General features: G+C 51.1%; 1 protein-coding gene across 2 annotated transcripts in view; it reads left to right on the plus strand.

Annotated features, from left to right (window-relative positions):
- Positions 1-21,473, plus strand: part of NAB1 (NGFI-A binding protein 1) — an 82,307-nt gene that overhangs the window by 11,648 nt on the left and 49,186 nt on the right. The window lies entirely within an intron of this gene.

The following is a 21,473-nucleotide window of genomic DNA, read 5'->3' on the forward strand; positions in this document are numbered from 1 at the left end:
TTTTTCGTGCATTTAGATTTTTAAAAATGTTGGTAAATGACGAAAGGAACTTCAAGAGTTTTGATTGCTCTCCAGACAGAACTTTTGTATTCCCAAGGAGATGGTCAGCTGTTCAGGGACATATTGTATATTTGTTAAGCTTTCATTCACTTCAGCTGTAGCTCTTTGAAACCATATATCTGTATGATATATTGCAGCATTTAAACCCAAGTTCAAGATAATTACGCTTTGAAATACCCATTTGTATTGGATGTTGCGGAACAGCAGTAAAACAATTGAGTAAATGTATATTGTTCAATTGTATGAGCACAATCTTAATGCATTTATTTCCCTTTGAGAATAACAATAAAATATTTCCTTTGGAAAAAGCAAGAAAACAAACAATTGTAACTGTACCTAATAGAGTTAAATATGTCTATTGATATTGGTGATTTTGAAAATGTTCAAGAAGTTGTTGAATTTGTGAACAAAATTATAAACGTTTTATATAAAAATGTTTCTCTTTCAACCTCGGTCTTTATCTTTACAGGCACCATGTAGTATATGTTAAAACCCTTGAGGTTTTGATAATTTGCCAGTGTCTACTTAGCCTAATTGGCTTTCAAAAGCTGGCTTTTATTCATTTTTTTCATAGATTGTAGTATGCTGTTGTACGTAGTTTGATTGTTTTTCATTAACAATACATTCATTTATTAATTGGCATATAGTTAATATTATTCTCAGTGTAACATTTACTAGTTAAAGATACAATTTCCTATGCATTTTCTTGTGAGTTGCGTTCACTAAACTCAGTGGAGCTTAACTTCTGACTAGGCACATATAGGATGGCACAATTAAGAATATTTCCTCAATTTTGGATAAATGACAGACTAGTTTACTAGCTCTTTTGACGATTATCTGCTCAATCCTAGTTACATTTCTTGTAACAGTTCTTTTTGTAAAAAAAAAAAGGATACAGATAAGTTTATATAGGTGCTGGACATTGGTGCATATTTTATGTGCATGAAACCTGTAGATTTTCCTATATATGGCTTTTGAATATTGGAAATTTTATTGCTTGAATTTGTAATAAATGATCAGTGTTAAGAAAAGGGCAGCAGCTGAACTTCCTTGGATTTGTTTTGTCCGGGGTTGGTTTCTTGCAGTTACATCATTGCTAGTGACCAGTAGTTTCAAGCTGATGGGGTAAACCAGGGGTGTCAAACTCAAGTCGTCATGACATCATGTGACATATTGGGACTTTTCCCCCCTTCACTAAACCAGGAGTGGGTGTGGCCAGCACGTGATGCATCTGGCCCAACGGCCGGGAGTTTGACAGCCCTGGGCATAGGCCCTTCTATTTCTTTCATGTGAGCTCCATAAAAAATATAGCTCACTGCAGTAAAATAACAATTCTGAGCCAACGGACATTTGTTTTTCTGGTCTGTTTTTTTTAATGGATCAGAAAGCTTGAAAAATGTGCCCTATTTTCCTTGTTACATATTTTTCCATCACTTTACTTCTGAGCAACAAACTTATCAGATCTTATGATGATTTACAGTACTGCTTAAGTGTGAAAAACATGGTCTTCCTTATTTACCATAGGAAGGATAAATAAAAGTAGCTGGGGAAGTAATACACACAATGTTTGTTCTTCAGCTCCCCCCTCACATTTAAGGTTGTTGTGGAAGGATCTACAACACGGATTTTTCCTCTATATCAGACACCATCTTTCCCTACTTTTAGCATTAATGAGCTTTCTCTAGTTATTTTGTTGGCTTTCATTACAAATTTGTAGGGTAGATAGTTTTTCTGAAGTTATCTAAATAATCCAGTAATTTAATATGAATTGATATGGAGAATGAGGACTTTGTCTTGCATTAAATTTCTCTAAGTGGCTTCTAACAAACTTTCCTCTTTCATTTCCTCTGATTTCCAGCCATTATTTTCTTTGTCCCACTAGTGATGGCTTCTCTGTAGATAGTTGAAGAGAACTCCATCTTTCTGAGGTTTAGGGTCATTGTGTGCTAGAAACAGAGCTCATGTCAGATATTGATTGTTCAGTCTTCTTGCCTAACTTTTGTCTTTAGAGACAAAGGTTGGGATATCTCAACGAGACATGGGGAAATATCTGGTAATTTCCAGTACCATGCCATGCATATTAGCTGGTGTTTACTTGTAGGATGAGAAAGGAACTTCTTCCTCCACAAACATGTATTTGCTAATTCAGAAGAACACATTTCTGCTATTGTGGAAAGCAGTTTATTATGTGTGTGTATCAGTGATGTGCGGTGAGGTTTATGGCTGGTGAGGCTGGTGAGGCATTTCGCGAGCAAGCTGGCAGGGAAATGGTAGCCGACAGTCCGAAAAGTCCGTCACACTTTCTCCTTTCGCGAGCAACTTCCCGTAAACCTGCAGTTGCTCAGTGCAAGGAAGGGAGCCGCTCACACATGCACATTTTCCAGTAGTGTGGAGGGAGGGGTCACAGCAGGGTTATCGCAGCCTGATTGGTCCATTTGACTGAGAGAAAGCTTCTTAACCTTCGGCTTCTCCCGTTGGTTCCCAGTTTCCTCTCAGTCAAGGTCCAAGACTCAGGTTTGGTTCCTAGTTAGAGAGTTTTTATAGCTATTTTAGTATTGGATTTAGTAAAAATTGAACATTCTAAATTTACAGATTTTTTTATAGTTGGTCTGCCTTGCAGGGCTGTTGTTACTGCCCTCGGAAGGCTGAGAGACAGGGGGGGGGGGCGTTCCATGCCTTCCCTCTCCCAAGGGGATCGCCCGGACTGATGCCTGGAGTCTCGGGCGTGCTGGGCGATCCTGTTACCTTCTTTTGCTGCCTAGTTTGCAGCGACACGTGTAAATTGACTGGAGCCGCAGCGCGCTGGGATTTTTCGGCGCGAAAGCGGCAGATCGGCTTCTTTTCAAGTCGCCTTAATCCCGGGGCCGGTTGTAGCTCGCGGCAGAGGCGCGGAAGAGTTTTTATTGCCTACGGGGGTTTTTAGGCTCCCTCAGTGAGTGCTGGCTAGGATCGGGGCGGCGAGCTTGCGAGCGGCCGCCCAGAGGCTCAGGAAGCGTCAGTTGAGGTCGGCGGCCATTTTTTTGAGCGCGCTTTGTCGGAGGACCGCCCAAAGAAGCCGGCGGCCATTTTGACACACGTGGCTGGGCCTGCAGCACGTAGAGGCCGGAGGAACGTGTTGGGGCGAGTGGCAGCGTCGCAGGGAGCCCGGAGCAGGCGTTTCTCACCGGCTAAAGGGCTGTGGCTGCTTATTTCCCTGGTTTTTCGGTCTGTTCACCTGGAGCACGTGAGTGGGGCGATGGCGGAGAGATCAGAGTCCCAGCAGGCCACGCCATCTCAGGCGGGCGAAGATAGGGCGGATCCCACCCCCACAGTTAGGCCTCGAGCTCCTCGGCCTTGCGCGGAGGAAAGGCCTTCAAGGGCTCTGCAGAGAGATGAGCTCAGGCGATCCAGGGCCATTGAAAAAGTTATTGAAAGGGCTGAGAAAAGGCAGGCCCGGGATCCTGGGCCTAGATCCAGATCTCCACGTCCTTTGGCTTCCTGCCCTTCTCCTCCTGTGACCAGGGGGTTTAGCCCTTCATCTTCATCTGCCTCCTCATGTAGATCTGATAGGAGTCAGGGGCGGGGGGATCCTCGTTCTCCTTCTCCTTCCCGGGGGACTAGAGGGGCAGATAGGGAGGACCCACTGGAGGGTACCTCTGCAGGCCCGAGTAGGGGCAGTAAACGTAGCAGGGCCCATGTGGCACCAGATTATGATTCAGAGGGCGATGAGGAGGATCTGGAACACCTCCCTGAGAACCTCAAAAGGCTTATTTCCGCGGCCATCTCTAGGGGCATAGCCCAAAGGGACAGGCCGTATCATCATAGTAGGCTTACTCCTTTTGGTAGATCTAGGTCTAGGGCTTCCTCCCCCTCCCTCATGAGTGAAGTCTCCTCAAGGGGGGAGGCAAGGAGGGATGATTGGGGGTTTTCGGAGGAGGAGGATGCGGCCCCCGAGCCGCCTCGTTCCTCAAACCTGTTCCTCCAGGCCATGTTCAAACCTTTGCTTAAAAAGGCTAGGAGGACCACCAAAGTGGGCACTGGGGACCCCACAGTCCCGCCGCCCACTGATCCAGACATGGTCATGTTCTCAGCGACAGCCACCAATAAGGAGGAGATCCCTGCTCCTCCCCTGTTTTTGGAGGTAGCTACTAGTCAGTGGGCCCGTCCTTCTAATTTTTCCCCGCCTGGCAGCAACGACCGTCGCGCCTATAACATGGAAAAGTCGTTTGTGCAGGCTATTCAGCTTCCGAGTATAGATCAGCCCATAGCAGCTTTAGTCTCATCTTCCCCGGTGGTTTCGGGGGACGCGGCAGACAAGCTTAAACCAGAGGACAAGAGGGCGAAGCTCACTTTACGTAAAAATTTCAAGGCCTCAGCATGGGCGGTGCGGGCGGCGGCTGCCGCCTCGTACTTCAACCGTACAATGGTTATGTGGCTTCGCCAGCTTCAGGATCGTATTCCGATCCAAGATGAGCGGGTACACCAGGATTTGGCTAAAATAATGGCAGCGTGTCAGTATTCGGCTGATGCGACCCTAGACGCTGTTAGATTTGGTTCAAGTGCTTTGGCCACCTCTGTGGCCTCTCGTAGACTCCTGTGGCTCAGGAACTGGCAGATGGACTATAAGGCCAAGTGGGATCTAGTAGCTGCCCCCTTTGAGGGTCCAAATTTGTTCGGGGCTTCCTTAGACCCGATTTTGGTGGAAAACAAAGATAAAAAGAAGGTTATGCCTACATCCACCAAGAAGGCGGAGTCCCGTAGTCGACTCTATCGCAGGCCCCAGTTCAGGTCTTATGACAGGGATCAGGACCAGCGTTACCAACCGTACAGGCAGGACAGGTCATTCAATAGGCAGAGTTTTCAGGACCGTTCTAGGTATCAGCCGCAGTCCAAGCGGCCCTTTCGTGGGGGGGGCGGCCGCCCCTTCCGCAGAGGGAAATGACTCGAACCCGAGTCATCCCATCGGAGGCCGCCTGGCACTGTATGCGGACGAGTGGGATCAGATCACGTCAGATGGTTGGGTCAGGGCGACCGTTCGCCACGGCCTAAGGTTAGAATTCCTCTCCAAACCCCCAAGTTTTTTCAAAGTTTTTCCCCCGGCTCGGGATCCGATGCGGCGTCACCTCATGGACCTCGCGGTCGCCCATCTTCTAGAAATCAGGGCAGTGGAGGTCGTTCCGGAGCCGGAGAGGGGTCTGGGCTTCTACTCCCACCTGTTCGTAGTTCCAAAATCCTCGGGGGGTTGGAGGGCGATCCTCAACCTGAAACGCCTGAACCGCTACCTAGTATACAGGCGGTTCAAGATGGCGTCCCTGAAATCCATTTTGCAGGGCATTCGGAAGGGGGATTTCTTGGCCTCAGTAGATTTGACGGAGGCCTATCTCCATGTCCCCATCCTTCAGTCTCACCGGCGTTATCTCAGGTTCTCTCACCGGGGCGGGCATTACCAGTACCGGGCTCTCCCGTTTGGTCTGGCCTCAGCTCCGCGGACGTTCACCAAAGTCCTGGCAGCACTGGCGGCTTACCTGCGTTCCGTTCCGGTGAGACTTCAGTGCTACTTGGACGACGTCCTGGTTCAGGCAGGGTCCCTATCCAGAGCCAAGTCGGATCTTCGGCTGACGATCCGTTGGCTTCAGGCGTTGGGGTTTTCCGTGAACTTTCCCAAGAGCCACCTGTCCCCATCCAGGCAGATCCTACACCTAGGGACAGTGATAGACTCAGAGTCAGGGAGGGTCCGCCTGTCTCCAGAACGCTTGTCCAGCCTACGCCAGCTGGTCTCCTCCGTACAAAAAAGACGGTCTGTTTCCATCCTGACCTTGTCTCAACTCCTGGGGAAGATGGTCTCTGGCATAGGGATAGTGCCCTGGGCCCGGCTCCACCTGCGACCTCTCCAGTGGGCCTTAATCCCAGTCCAGAGAAGGATGATGAGCAACTCCTTGCGGCCAGTTCCTCTACCGGTGGAGGTGAGGCTCTCGTTTCGGTGGCGGTTGTCCCCAGCGCTGCAACAGGGGGCCTGTTTTTGGGAGCCCGAGAGAGTCACAGTGACGACGGATGCCAGCCTCTTCGGCTGGGGGGCCGTGATGGACTCCGACATGACCCAGGGACGTTGGTCTGCCTCGGATCTCCGCCACAACATCAATTGGCTGGAGCTGAAAGCCGCCAGACTTGCCCTCAGGACTTTTCGTCATCACTTGCGGGGGCGCCATGTTCTCCTGCTCACGGACAATGTGGCGGCGAAGGCCCATGTCAATCGCCAAGGGGGCACCCACTCCCGCGCTCTCTGGCGGGAGGCACAGTTGTTGGGCCTATGGGCGGAGAGGCATTTGGCCTCGATCGTAGCGGAACACATCTCGGGAGTGTCGAATCTCCAGGCGGATTGGCTGAGCCGCACGACTCTGGACGAGGGCGAGTGGCAACTGGGCACGGAGCTGTTCCGGAAGATCTGCATCAGATTCGGCTTGCCGCTGGTGGACCTGTTTGCCTCACCCGAGAACGCCCAGCTGCCGCGTTTCTTCACCCGTTTCCAGACTCCCTCGGCGGAAGGAGCGGACGCCCTCAGGAGCCGGTGGCCTCCGGGCCTTCTTTATGCATTTCCTCCCCTTCCCCTCATTCCCCGAACGATAAGGAAGGTAGTCACAGAGAGGGCTCTCGTTATCCTGCTAGCCCCGTATTGGCCGAGGAGACCATGGTTCGCGGACCTGGTCCAGCTGTCGGTCGTAGATCCATGGAGGATTCCCCCAGGGGAGGTCGTTCTGCGTCAGGGTACCGTGGATCACCCAGAGCCACAGTGGCTTCATCTGACCGCTTGGCTCTTGAACGGGGGATTTTGAGGGGGCGGAGGCTATCATCGGGAGTCATAGCCACCTTAGAGGCGTCTAGGAGGCCTTCCACGGTTAGGATTTACAACGCCACGTGGAAGGCGTTTGCAAAATGGTGTGTTCCACTGGGGTTGGATCCCTCTAGGGCTACCGTCCCGGATGTGTTGGAATTCCTCCAGAAGGGTTTGGAGGACGGCTTGTCGCATAATACTCTCCGGCGACAGGTGGCGGCCTTGGCCACCATTTTGGGGGGGGAAGGTTCTCCGACTCTTTCCCGTTCCCCCCTGATTAAGCGTTTTCTGAAAGGGGCGGCTAATATCCGTCCACCTCCGGTTCATAGATTTCCGACCTGGGATCTGACCTTGGTTCTCCAGGCTCTGACGGGCTCCCCGTTCGAGCCACTTAGGACAATACATATGCGTCTGCTTACCCTTAAGGTGGTGTTTTTGGTGGCCATTACATCGGCCAGGCGCATTTCAGAGTTGGGGGCCCTTTCTTCCCGCAGTGACCTGTGTGTAATTCACCAGGACAGGGTGGTCCTTCGTTTAGATCCTTCGTTCATTCCGAAAGTGAATTCACAGTTTCACAGGGCACAGGAAGTCGTGCTCCCGAATTTCTGTCCCAACCCTTCGAGGGAGCAGGAGTTAGTGTGGCATAAGCTAGATGTCCGCCGGGCGGTTCGCATATACTTAAAGCGAACGGAGAGCATTAGGAGGACCGAGGCGTTGTTTGTTTCTTTTCACCCAGGCTCGTTAGGACGCAAGGTGTCTTCTTCCACCATAGGACGGTGGATAAGGTTGGCCATAGTTGAGGTTTATGGGGCTTCCGGGAAGCCCCCCCATCAGGGATCACTGCTCACTCCACCCGCAGTGCCGCTACTTCTGCGGCCTGGGCCACCAGGGCGCCCTTAGAGGATATTTGTAGGGCGGCTGCCTGGGCTTCCCCCACGCCTTTTATTAGGCATTATCGTTTGGATGTTTATGCCTCGGCTGAGGCATCATTTGGCCGGAGGGTCCTTCAGAGGGTGGTGGCCGATTCTTCACCTGGGACCCAGTCTGCCCGCCCAGGGACGTAGCGTGGGTATGTCCCTGCTGTGACCCCTCCCTCCACACTACTGGAAAAAGAACGTTGGTCTTACCTGAACGTTTTTTTCTGGAGATGTGGAGGGAGGGGTCACATTCCCGCCCTAGTTAGTTAGACAGGGTCCGGGAGGTGTAGAATCGGGAGGCCCCGGGGGGGCTTGCCCTTGTTTGTGTTTAATTTACAGGTGCTGACCGTGACATTGCGGAAACTGGGAACCAACGGGAGAAGCCGAAGGTTAAGAAGCTTTCTCTCAGTCAAATGGACCAATCAGGCTGCGATAACCCTGCTGTGACCCCTCCCTCCACATCTCCAGAAAAAAACGTTCAGGTAAGACCAACGTTCTTTCGCCCTGGAACATGAGCTCCGGCGTCAGAACCCAACAGAAGGCGGTGAATGGGACCACGTGTGCAGGAGGGAGGCTGAGGCTAGAGGAACCTCCTGCACCTCCCTCTGTCCTGCACACGTGGTCCCATTCCCTGCCTTCCTGAGTCAACATGAAGGGGACCATGGCTCGCACAGTCCCATTCTCCAAGGCTCCTCAGCGCCTTTTCCCTTTTCCCTTTTTTTTCATGATGAGAGTGGTGAGGCTCTGCCTCCCCTGCCTCCCCTGACCGCACATCCCTGGTGTGTATGTAGCCAAAACCTATTTAAGCAGATGCCAGGCTGTATGCGACACAGTTTTTACAATCCAAATTGCCTCTCTTTATAAACATATGATTGTCCAATATTAGGGTAAACTAGATTGATTTGAACATGTAGATATTTTTCATCTGATAGCCTACATTTCTGCCCAGACTGATAGGAAAAATCTGTCTGGTTCTAAATGTAAGACATGTGGGAAAAAAAGGAGTTCCAAAAGAGTTAGCTGCCACAAATTCTGTCAATTACCATAGAAATTCTTCACTGAAGAATGTGACATAAAAGCCCACACAATGTTTCTATATTTTATATTAATGAAACATTAAATGTTTAATAATAAAAATATATTATTAAGTTTTATTTTGGGGGGAAATGGAATAATATTTTTTATACCTGGATGAATACATTTTAATCTGTCTTCGGTAGAATGTAAATGGGAAGTGTTATTTTTAAATACTTCTTTCTCATTTGCCAGAGAATTAAGTGAGCTAAGTCACAGTAATTATTTCCATCTTCATGAGGACCACAGCATCTGTTTTAGTATAGGAGGATGAAATGACAGTTGGAGTAATGGTGCTTATTTGGTCAATTGTTGACAGTTTTAGAGTGAATTGGCTGACTCGGAATGCATTTCAGTGATTACTGGCTTCAGACTTCAGTTCAAAATTTCAGCTTATTGGAAATTTAATTGATCATGAAATAAACATTCTGTTTCTTGTGTTGGTAAAAATTTGCAGAACTCTCTCTTAAATGATCTAAACACAAACACCTCTGTTACTTTATGTATTTATTTATCACATTTATTTATCAAGTTTATGTGGCTTCCCCTCTCACAAGAAATGACTAGGCAGCGAACAGCAAAATAGTATAAAACAGTAAACATGTCAAACACACTCATTTAAAAATGTTGAAGTAAAGAGCACAGACGAGATTTGATCAGTAATGGAGCCGTCTCAAGATCTTACTGGTCCCCTGAGACCCAGCAGGCCTGAGGCAGCAGGTTTTATTTATGAAAAAATAAGGGATTGAGCTGACCTCACTTGGGGATGGTGAGTGGGGGATAATGTCCAGGGATGGGTTTCGAAACTTTTTACTACCTATTCTGTGGGCGTGGCCTATTTTGTGGGTGTGGATTGTTGATCATGTGACTGGGTGGGTGTGGTCAACTTGATATCACTCACCAGGAGATGTCGTGGATTGGGTAAAATGTGGTGAAACTCACTTAACAATGCTCTTGCTTAGCAACCAAAATTTTGGGCTCAATTATAGTCATAATTCAAGGACTATCTCTGCCTTCCTCTGCATGGCAGTCTCGTCCTAGTAAACTCCTCCTTTCTGGCAATTTTCCTCTCTGTTAGAGGCATCAAAATAATCCAGACAATGTAAGGTTTCCTGCTGCAGCAGGGGTTGGATTAGATGACCTCTGAGTAGCCTTCTATCTCTCAATTGCTGTGCTGTCTTTCTTTCTTTTTCTTTCTTTCTTTCTTTCTTTCTTTCTTTCTTTCTTTCTTTCTTTCTTTCTTTCTTTCTTTCTTTCTTTCTCCCTCCCTCCCTCCCTCCCTCCCTCCCTCCCTCCCTCCCCTCTGTGGGAAGCAACCACCCCCCAAATAACTGCTGAATGTCACTTTGCAAACCTGAGCAACTTTTCAATTTAAAACAGGACTCCAAAGTTTGCAGCTTTAAGACTTGTGCACTTCAACTCCCAGAATTCCACAGCCAGGCATGCTCAGTTCCAATTTAAAGCGACAGCATTTGTTTTTCTCCTTTGCTGAATCTCCCGGCAGAAAAATGACTTTCCTTCCTTCTTTCTTTCTCTTTTTTCTCCCTTCCTTCCTTCCTTCCTTCCTTCCTTCCTTCCTTCCTTCCTTCCTTCCTCCCCCCCCCTCTTACTTTTTAAGGCTTTTTAAAATCTTCTGATGGGAAAACAGGTTCTGGGACATGGCCAAACCACCATTTTTTACTACCGGTCCTATCTGGTACACCAGATTTTCACTACCTCTTCTGGCATACCAGACCATATAGGGAGGAATCCACCTCTGATAATGTCCCATGAGGTGGGTGCAGGGCAAAGAAGCCTCCTCTTTTGGGATATGCCAGGTGTAGTCCCTGAAAGAGAAGAGCTGCAGCATGCCTCCCTTGCTAAATCTGATGGGATAAGCCAATGTAATCAAAAGAGAGACAGTCCCTCAGATAGCCTGTTCCCATGCCTTTAGAGGTCAACCCAGCACCTTGAATTGGACCTGGAAGCACACTAAAAACTAATGCAGCTTGCAGACAAGACACATAATGTCCTGTTTTATAAGCACAAATAACTACTTGCACCATTGCGTTTTGCATCAGCTGAAACTTTTGGATACCTTTGAAGGGCATTACAGTAATCCAATCAGGAGGTGACTAGAACATAAGTAACTCTAAGCTGAGCCTCCTGATCTAGAACTCATGCACAACTTGAAGCTGCGGAAAGGGCTTTCTAGTTACAATTGCCATTTGCTCTTGAAGCAGGAGTTGTGAGTCCAGAAGGACCAAGATTATGCGCTGGGCCAGTCCGGGGCTGAATAGGGTTAGATAGTCCTAGAACTAGGATAGTGAACTAATGGCACTCGTGCCACAGGTGGCACGCGGAGCCATTTGTTAGGGCACACAAGGTGTTGCCCAGTTAGCTGGTCAGCATGCATGCGCGCGCTGGCCAGCTGAGTTCAGCTTTTTTTAAAACCATTTTTCGCCCTCCCCAGGCTCCAGAGGCTTTATAGGCACCTGGGGAGGGCGAAAAGAGCCTCCCCTCCCTGGAGGCCCTCCGGAGGCTTCAGGAGCTTTTCTGAAGCCTCTGGAGCACAAAAAAACCCCGGCCCATTGGGGAAACTGGAGGTTTGGGAACGGACTTCTGGTTTGCTCATAGGGTCATTTTTTGCCCTCCGGAGGCTTCAGGGAAGCCTCTTGAAGGGCCCTGAAGCCTCCGGAGGGGGAAGGCTGTTTTCATCCTCCCTAGGCTTTATAGCTTCTGGAGGCTGGGGAAGGCGAAAAAAGCATGCAAAAAATGGGGGGATCACCTCATGCGCGCACGTGCACTGGGGGGGTCGCACATTGCATTATGGGCGCGGCACACCCACGCACGACCCCCCTGCGCTCCCCCCCTTTTAGCACGTGAGCCAAAAAAGGTTTGCCATCGCTGTCCTAGAATCATCAGGCTCCCTGATCCAAACCTACTCAATCTTGCCAGGGTTCAGCTGAAAGCTGTTGTTCCCCAACTAAACTGTCACAAACTCCCGATACCAGATGTATTGACTAATGTTCACAAATTATGGTAAGTCAAGATTTGTTGAATTATGCATTACTAAATAAATTAGATCTGAAATACTTGAATTACAGGGGATTCTTTTTGTGAGTCTATTTAGAACCAAGCAGAGGTACATTCTATTTATTAATTCTATGGGAAAGTACCAATAGAATGGAATATATGTAGCTCAGTGTGAACTATGGCCTCCTTGGTTCTCTCTGAGCTTGGTTGTTTACTTGCAGACATTTTATTAACATCTTCGGTGCTTGTGTGTGGGGGTAGTTTTCTTCTTGGTATCTCTTTGATTAGGGTATTGTTTTCTGCCTGTTTGGTGTTAATCCCTGATTATCAGGTTGTTGTTGCTGGCAGGGCATGCTACTATATATATACACAGAGAGCAAACCCCACACTCAGTATATTAACAATGTTACCTAGTCAGGTAATGAAATAATCATGCTCACATAACACCAAGGTGAAAAGTATTTTCTGATTGGGAAATTACTTTCTGTTTGTTCCAACTCTTCTAAATGTACCCGCAGCATTTTAAGAAAATGGGCCATTTTCCTGTACACCGCTTGGAGAGTCCAAGCAATGGGTTAATTCAGTCTGCTTGCCCTTAGGACTGAGGAACTATTTTTCCTTAAGCCACACCTCCTCCTGGTGTGCTCAATTCCCCAGAATTCTTCCTCAGTCAGCCCGTTTGGACGTAATTAGTTAGAGCTCTGAGCTAAATTAATCCTTTTTTTGGCTTGGACTCTCTATTTGCGTTTTAATTCTATTCCCTAACATTCCCCAACCTTGTGAGACGTTTCTCTCTTCATTGCTGCGACTTCTCTCCAGTAGAAATTGCATTTGAAGGCCAGGAGGTAAGCTGGAAGGTGGTGGGGGGTGCCCCTCAAGCCGATCCTCATGGGACGGCTTCGGAGGCCTGCCGCTTGTCGTTAAAACGGCGCGGCTGCAGCGGCGAGGCTCCTATGTTCCCAGGCCCCCTGTTTGTTGTTTTAAACGATGTATTTTTCGTTCCCGGCCTGCTAGAGGACCTCGGCCGCAGGGAGGAGTGGGCGATCGTCGCCATTCAAGGCGCGTTCGCTCCTCGCTCTCCCTTAGCCCCACGCTGCTGCGGCGGCCATTTTAGGCGCGAAAATAGCGCGCCCAGCCATGGCCGCCATTTTGCATCAGCCTCGTTATCAGGAGACCGCTGGAGGTGGCAGGGCCTAGCAAGGGTTTCTCGGGCTAGGATCGCCACCTTCGTTTTTTTGTCTATTTTTGCGAGCGGTGCTGGTTCCTGTGCCATTCCAACGGTCATCATACCGGCTCAGGGAGGAGGCCTAAGTAAGTGCAGGCCAAAGCCTTTTGATAGTCATTCTCCTCCCTGCTTCTCCTGCGGAGCCTTGCACCTCGGTGCAGGCTCTAATCCTACCCCTGGGCCTCCGACTGGTATTAAGCATGGGATGATTTCTTACGTATTGATTCAATTACTGTGCATATGGCAATTTTAACGAATCTTTTCGTTTTGTTTCCCATTGCAGCAACCAGTCTATCTCTATCCTTCTGCCTTATCATAGCCTTGCTCCATCTTGTGTGGTCATTGACTATGGATCTGCCCAGTCCCCCCGATTCCCAAGATACTAGGCCGAGCCTCTCGCAGGCCCCTAGCAAGGGTTCCTCCTCATCGGGGAGTGGGGGTGCGGGCAAGAGTGGTGGGGGTAGCTCTGGGAAACAGCGTTCCAGGACCCCTTCTGTGGCTGAGGCCAAGGATGCTGAAAGGCGCCAGCGGGCCCTTGACAAGCAATTTGAGAAGGCCAGACGCCAGGCAGACAGGGAGCAGTCCCTCTCAGGAATCCCTCCCTCCCGGGAAGATCTCCAGATGGTCCTCGCCGAGGAGGTGGAGTCCCAGGACCTATCCCCAAATAGGTCATTTGCAGAGCCGGCTTCCCCAGCGCCCTCTTGGGCCTGTGAGCAGGCCCCTCCCCCTGGGGATGCTAGCATAGACGATATGCAGGGTGAGGCTTCACCCCCCCTAGAGGAGGGCTTGGATCCTGATTCTGACTCTGAGGAGTTACCGCCCCGCATGCAGGAACTAATGGCCCGTGCCATTGCCAAGGGCATCACGGAGGCCATGAAATTTAAAAGTCCCACTGCAGTGGCCCCTAAGGGCCCCAAACCCGATCAGGCAGCTCCCCCTCCAAGCAAGCGTGCTCGCCATCCTTCCCTGGAATCCTCGGTGGTCAGCGAGGCCTCTGCCATTGAGGACCCTGACCCGGAGGTGCTAGGTCTCTCAGACGACGAGGACCTCCCCCCTGAAGCGCCCGCCTTTGCGGGTCTGTTCAAGCCCAGCCTTTTCAAATCTGTCCTTCACAAGGTCAAGGCTGCCACCAGGGTGGGGATCAAGCCCAAACCGACCGCGCCGGCGGCAGATGCCACTCCGGCTAATCCCAATGCGGTCATGTTTGATGTCCCAGCGCCCCAGCAAGAGCTGGTTCCGGTCCCGGGGCTGTTTCTCGACCTAATCCAGTGCCAGTGGGCTCAGCCAGCCACGCAGTCCTCTCCCAGTGGGGTAGATAGGAAGCTTTATACTATGGAGCCAGTGCTGGAGGACCTTCTGGCCCTGCCCACTGTCGACCCGCCCATCGCTGCGCTCACCTCCAACTCCTCCCTACCGGCCGACCTCCTGGAAGGCCTTAAGGCGGAGGACAAGAAGGCGGAAAAGGCCTGCCACAAAACCCACCTGGCAGCTGCCTGGGCCATCAGGGCCTCTTCATCTGCCTCCTTTTTTAATAGGGCCTCTGTGATCTGGCTGCGCGAGCTAACCAAGCTCCCGGCGGGAGACGTCCGTCTCCACCAGGACGTGTCAAAAATAATCGCGGCCTCCCAGTATGCCGCTGATGCATCCCTTAATGCCACAAAATTTGCCTCCAGGGCGCTCGGCTCTAATATAACTTCTCGTCGGCTGATCTGGCTCCGACATTGGCAAGCGGACCAGAAAAACAAGTGGAAACTGGCTTCCGCCCCCTTTAAGGGGTCCAAATTATTTGGCGAGTCCCTGGATCCTCTCCTCATCGAGTCCAAGGACAAGAGGAAGATCCTACCTTCTCTAAACAAAAAGCAGGAACGTAAGGCCGCTCCCTATTCTAGGAGGCAGTCCTTTCGTGCCTCCGAGCCTTCCACCTCTGCCTCTTCCTTCTCTCCCTCCAATAGGTCCTTCGGCCAGCAGGGCGACAGATCCCAGGACAGGGCGCCCTTTCGGGACAGAGGCAGGCAGCAGTTCGGCTTCCGCAAGTATAACCGCGGTGGGGCCTCCAACAGGCCGTTCCGTAAGTCAAAGTGACTGCCCGGGCTTGGCGCCCATCGGGGGTCGCCTCCAGCTGTTTGCCTCCCATTGGGCCCAGAACACCGAGGATGCTTGGGTTCTGCAGACAGTCAGGGAAGGCCTCTCTCTGGAGTTCCTGTCCCTCCCCCCCCGGACCTTCATCCGGTGCCCTGTCCCATCCTGCCCCCAAAAGAGGGAGCGTATGGACCAGGAAGTCAGTCATCTCCTAGACATCAGGGCCGTGGAACCAGTTCCCCAGGGCGAAGAGGGGAGGGGGTTTTACTCCATCCTCTTCCTGGTGCCAAAGAACTCGGGGGGGGGTGGGGGTGGAGAGCCATCTTGGACCTCAAAAACCTCAACAGGCATATCGCCTACCGGAGGTTCAAGATGCAGTCTCTGCAGACTTTTCTGGCGGGGATCCGACAGGGAGATCTACTTACATCTATAGATCTCAAAGAGGCATACCTCCACATCCCCATCCGTCCTCAGCACAGGAAGTTCCTGCGCTTCTATTATGCGGGTCGCCACTTCCAGTACAAAGCTCTTCCATTCGGCCTCTCGTCCGCTCCTCGGACGTTTACCAAAGTGCTGGCGGTAGTGGCGGCCCAGCTAAGACGCAGGCCCATAAGGCTCCAGTGCTACCTGGACGACATACTTATCCAGTCGTCGTCCAGGCAACAGGCCCTACGGGATCTCCAAACCACTATGAGATCCCTCAGAAATCACGGCTTCACTCTAAACATAGAGAAGAGCCATCTCACTCCAACAAACAGACTTGTACACCTGGGGGCGGTGATAGACACCAACTTGTGCAGGGTTTTCCTCTCCCGAGACAGGTTGGCCGGTCTAAGGTCCATGACCCACAAGGTGTTGAGCTTGAGGCAGGCTCCAGTGGTCCTTCTGTCGCAGCTGCTGGGAAAAATGATCTCCTGCATTTCCATCGTGCCGTGGGCCCGCCTGCATTCCAGGGCTCTTCAGTGGCTGCTGCTGCCGCACCAGAGGGCATCCAGGAGCAACTCTACCAGGCCGATTCGAGTTACGCCGGACGTAAAGAGGTCTCTCCGCTGGTGGGTGTCTCCGGCCATCCTCAAGGGCCACCTATTCAAGGAGCCCGAGAGGTTAATCATCACCACAGACGCCAGCCTCTCCGGCTGGGGAGCCCACATGGGGTCCCTGGTTGTTCAGGGCAAGTGGTCCCAAGTGGAAACCAGCTACAGCATCAACCTGCTGGAACTGAGAGCTGCTCGCCTGGCCCTGCGCCATTTCAGCCGGTCCATCCATCGTCAACATGTGCTTCTGATGACGGACAATGTGGCCACCAAGGCCCACATCAACCGCCAGGGCGGCACCAGATCCAGAGCACTGATGAGAGAGGCGGAGTCCCTGGGCCGCTGGGCGGAGCGCCATCTGGAATCCCTTCGCTCCGACCATATCTCCGGAGTGGACAACACACAGGCAGACTGGCTGAGCAGGACGACCATAGATCCTGCGGAGTGGAAACTGGACCCTCGCCTGTTCCACCAGATGTCCGACAGATTCGGGACTCCGGCTGTGGACCTGTTTGCGTCCAGGGACAACAAGCAGCTCGACCGCTTCTACTCCCGGTTCTTCACCCCGGGGGCGGAGGGGACAGACGCACTGCGTTGCAAGTGGCCCCGCGAGCTACTGTATGCCTTCCCTCCCCTGCCTCTCCTTCCTCAATTCATCTCCAAAGTCATCGCAGAGGGAGCAGAGGTCCTTCTCGTAGCCCCGTATTGGCCCCGCAGGTCGTGGTTCGCCGACCTTGTCCACCTGTCGGTGTCTCCTCCGTGGCGCATTCCTCCGGACCAGATCTCCCTCAGCCAGGGGGCCGTGATTCATCCAGAGCCCCAGTGGCTCCAGTTGGCCGTCTGGCACTTGAGGGGGACCAACTAAAAGGCCAAAGCCTGTCGGAGGAGGTAGTGAACACCATTCAGGCGGCGAGACGCCCTTCAACCACCAGGATTTATGATGCGTCCTGGGCCGCCTTCGCCAAGTGGTGTGAGGAGCTGCTCATCGAGCCGACGACCGCGCCTGTTTCCAGAGTGCTTCCTTCAAGCGGGACTCAACAAGGGCCTGGCCCCGAACACCCTTCGACGCCAAGTGGCGGCTTTGTCTACCGTCTGGTCGGGTGACCACCTTTTGCCTCTCAGCAAAATCCCGAAGGTGCGTCTTTTCCTCAAGGGCGCCTCTAACCTTCGCCCTCCCACCGTTCATCGCTACCCTACTTGGCAGCTGTCCGTGGTCCTGCGGGCCCTCTCTGGCCCTCCATTTGAGCCTCTACGCACTACTTCTCTTCGATTCCTGACGCTGAAGACGGCCTTCTTGATTGCCATCACGTCAGCTCGCCGGATTTCGGAGCTGGCGGCTCTTTCTGTTCGCCAGGATCTGTGCGTCATCCACCCTGACAGGGTCATTTTGAGGCTGGACCCGACCTTTACCCCCAAAGTAAACTCATGGTTCCATAGAGCGCAAGACATTGTGTTGCCAAATTTTTGTCCTCATCCGTCGCATCCCAGAGAGCGATCCTGGCACAATCTTGATGTCAGGAGGGCCCTGAAGGTCTACATCGCTCGTACTGCGGAATTCAGGAAGTCAGAGGCTCTTTTCCTCTCCTTCCAGCCCGGTTCCCTAGGGAAGAAGGTCACTTCCTCCACAATTGGCAGGTGGCTTCGCGCTTGCATTGCGACTGCCTATGAAAGTCAATCCAAGGCCGTTCCGCGCGGCATCACTGCACACTCCACACGAAGTGCTGCTACCTCAGCGGCCTGGGCCACCCAGGCCTCGTTCCTGGACATCTGCAGGGCCGCTACGTGGTCCTCTCCTTCTCCATTTGTGCGACACTATAAATTGGACATTTTCGCCTCGGCCGAGGCGTCCTTCGGCAGGCGTGTGCTCCAGGCGGTTGTGTCATAGACCGAATCCCGGGAGCCCTTTTCTGCCCGCCCAGATGGACAGTAACTTGGGTATGTCCCATTGCTTGGACTCTCCAAGCGGTGTACAGGAAAATGACCATTGGCTTACCTGAAGGGTCCTTTTCTGTACACCGCGGGAGAGTCCAACCCACCCTGGCTCTCGAGGCCGGGATTCGGGTTCTTCGTGTCAACAGTACATCATCTTGGACGCTTCGCTCCGTCCGCACGAACTGACTCCTTCTAAGAATTCTGGGGGATTGAGCACACCAGGAGGAGGTGTGGCTTAAGGAAAAATAGTTCCTCAGTCCTAAGGGCAAGCAGACTGAATTAACCCATTGCTTGGACTCTCCCGCGGTGTACAGAAAAGGACCCTTCAGGTAAGCCAATGGTCATTTCTTTGCTATCCAGCGTGAGTCAAAGGTTTTTCTTCCTAGGATCAGTAAAATTAATTTAGCTTCTTCACATTCTATTTGGAGGAGGAAAAGCTTCCCCAAATTAATTTGTTTGTTACAAAATTAAATTCATTGTGCACTGAAGGTCTTAAATTGGTAGTCTAGTCTTACTGTCATTTCCATTCCTGGTTAAATGCATCAGTTAACCTTAAGCATTTAACTTTTCTAAAACTTTATTTTTAAAAATAATATATTAACAGGAGTATAATTAATGTTATTTTAGTGAGTCTTAATATAAAGCCATTTTAGTCATCTATTTCATTTTATTAGCTATTTCTTAATAGATTGTCAAATCGGCAATTGGAATAATTCTTTTGTCCATGCTTATTTTATACATTTGTGGCAGCACTGAAATTCCATAGACTATTTCTGGTAACATAGTTAGGTGTAAGATAGATGTCATTGCTTCCAGTTGCTTCATCTTTTCTTTTATATAAATTAGTGTTCTGTTGAAGTACTGGTTTTGAAAAGTAATGAGTACTTGAACATGTTGGAATAAAGATAAAATATTAAAATGAATTATATTTGAATTTGTACAAAATATGACATATTTCTGTTTTCCTAGGTGTCAACAAAACATATTGTTCATAATAGAATCCTGTCTTTGCTAATAAACTTGTCATTTTCCTGGGCGCTGCTCTAGAGAGTCCAAGCATCGGTTAAATACAGCCAATCTGCCCAGGGCTGAATTAAAACTTTAAGCCACGCCTCTGGTGTTGACCATCTTCAGTTTTTTTCTATTCAGCCAGCCCAGTGGACACGCTTTAAATTTCTCTTCAATCCTTGCAGATAGCTTGGACTCTCCATTTTACCATAAGAAGTGTTTTCTTGCCTTCGTTGTGATCAGGCTGGATGAGCAAAATTTCTCTGTTTCTTTAATTGGAAAAATCACCCTTCTCAGCCTCCTCCGTGTCCTGGAATCGCCCGGGTGCCGCGCGGCTTCCGGCAGCTGTTGAGGGAGGCGTGTGGGTCGGAGTGCCAATGCCAGCGCGATCACAGCCCCGCTATGATCAGGCTCCCCACTGAGGTCTCCACTGTCGCCGACCACGCTCCTTTAAAGGAGCCGGTGATTGGTGTGGTGCTTCGGGGCTCCCAAAACTTCCGGTGGCCATTTTGGGTTGCTGGACTGGTGCAGCGGCAATTTTGAAGAGGTCAAAAGTTCCAGCCTCCATTTTGTTTCCTGCCTTCAGTTTCCTACGCTTCTAGCCGCAACTGCCTATCTCAGCAGGTTGCCGCGTGGAGCCTTTTTGTCCAGTTTGCTGGCGGCTTGGCTCCTTTTCCTCCTCTTGAGAGCAACTGAGCCTTTTTGTCCAGTTTGCTGGTGGCTTGGCTCCTTTTCCTCCTCTTGAGAGCAACTGAGGTGGCGGCAAAGGAGGTCATGGCTCCCCTAGGTCATTCTCCAACTTCTGCTGACCTGCCTGGTGCTGGGAGCACTTGGAGCTCACACTGGAAGGCTCATCTTTAACTGCAGTTGGCTGGCCTTGCTTCCCATTGCCTTCGGTGTCTCTCTTCTGAGCGCTTTGGCAACTGGCTCCTTCTGTGAAGGTGGTGAGTGGAGTTTCCCTGCCTTAGCAGTTAAGTCCCGACACTCCAGCCATGACAGACCACGTCCCTGAGAGTTCAGAGCAGCCAGGGCCTTCCACCAGGGTATATTCCAGACAAGCTGGCAACGCAGTCTGGGGGGCCATTAGGGGAAGCCAGCCCTACTCTAGACGGGGATCTAAGCAGGGCTCAGGCACAGATAAGAACACTCTCCGACGGCAGAAGGCCTTAGAGAAGCAGTTTTCCAAGGCCCAACAGCAGGCCCAGGCCTCCAAGACGGTCTCACCTAGGGAACCCTCTCCAGGCATGGGCTCGCCATTTCTGACAGTGAGGAGGAGGAGCAGGAATTTTTCCCCACTGCTTCCTTTGCCATGGTGGGCTCCCCAGGACCCTCAATGGCAGACCAGGCTGATCTCTTTGCATGTCCTTCGGATCTTGAGGAAGAGCCAGCTCCTGGGCACCCCCTAGCACCCCAGCAGCCGGTCATCCAACCCCCCTCTAGTGCTTGCCCTATAGAGGAACAGGGCCCGGATCTCTCAGCGGTGATGCAAGATGTCATAACCAGGGCCATTTCCCAGGCCATAGAGGCAGGCATGCTGCAGAGGAACAAACGCCCGTGCCAGTCCCGTCCTCTTCAGACCCAGGATCCCCCTCAGGAGGCGCCCTTGGCTGATTGATATCAGGCTCCCCACTCCTCTCTAGCCAGCAAGGATTCGGACTGGTAGGAGGACATTCTCCCGAGACCGAAGCCTGAATTCTTGGGGGATGAGGGGACTGTGTCCGAAAAACCTGCCTTTACGGAGTTGTTTAAGCATGTCCGTTTCAACACTTTCTTGAACAAGGCTAAGGCCTCAATCCGCTTGGGTTCAACCCCCCCCCCCCAGCTCAGGCAGCTCATGATCCTGCAGACTTTTTGGAAGGGCTCTTCGAGGACATCAGGGACATCAGGCCATAGAACCGGTTCCACCAGGTCAGGAGGGGATGGGCTTTTATTCCACCCTATTCCTGGTTCCAAAGAATTCCCGGGGGTGGAGGGGAATCCTAGATTTAAAAAAGCTAAACCCCACATAGCTTACAGGAGGTTCAAGATGCAGTCCCTTCAGTCAATCCTGGGCTGCATCAGACCAGGGGATCTACTAACATCCATAAATCTCAAGGAGGCCTACCTTCATGTCCGTATTCGCAAGGCCCACTGCAAGTACCTAAGGTTCTTTTACGCAGGCTGCCACTTCCAGCACAGGTCCTTGCCGTTCGGCCTGTCATCGGCCCCCAGAACATTTACAAAAATCCTCACTGCGGTGGTGGTCTTCCTCAGATCCCGCCCGGTGCAACTCCATTGCTACTTGGACGATGTGCTCATACAATCGTTGTCATGCCAACAAG

The sequence above is a fragment of the Natrix helvetica genome (genome assembly GCF_964273705.1).
Source record: "Natrix helvetica genome assembly, chromosome: 1".
Classification (NCBI taxonomy): domain Eukaryota; kingdom Metazoa; phylum Chordata; class Lepidosauria; order Squamata; family Natricidae; genus Natrix; species Natrix helvetica.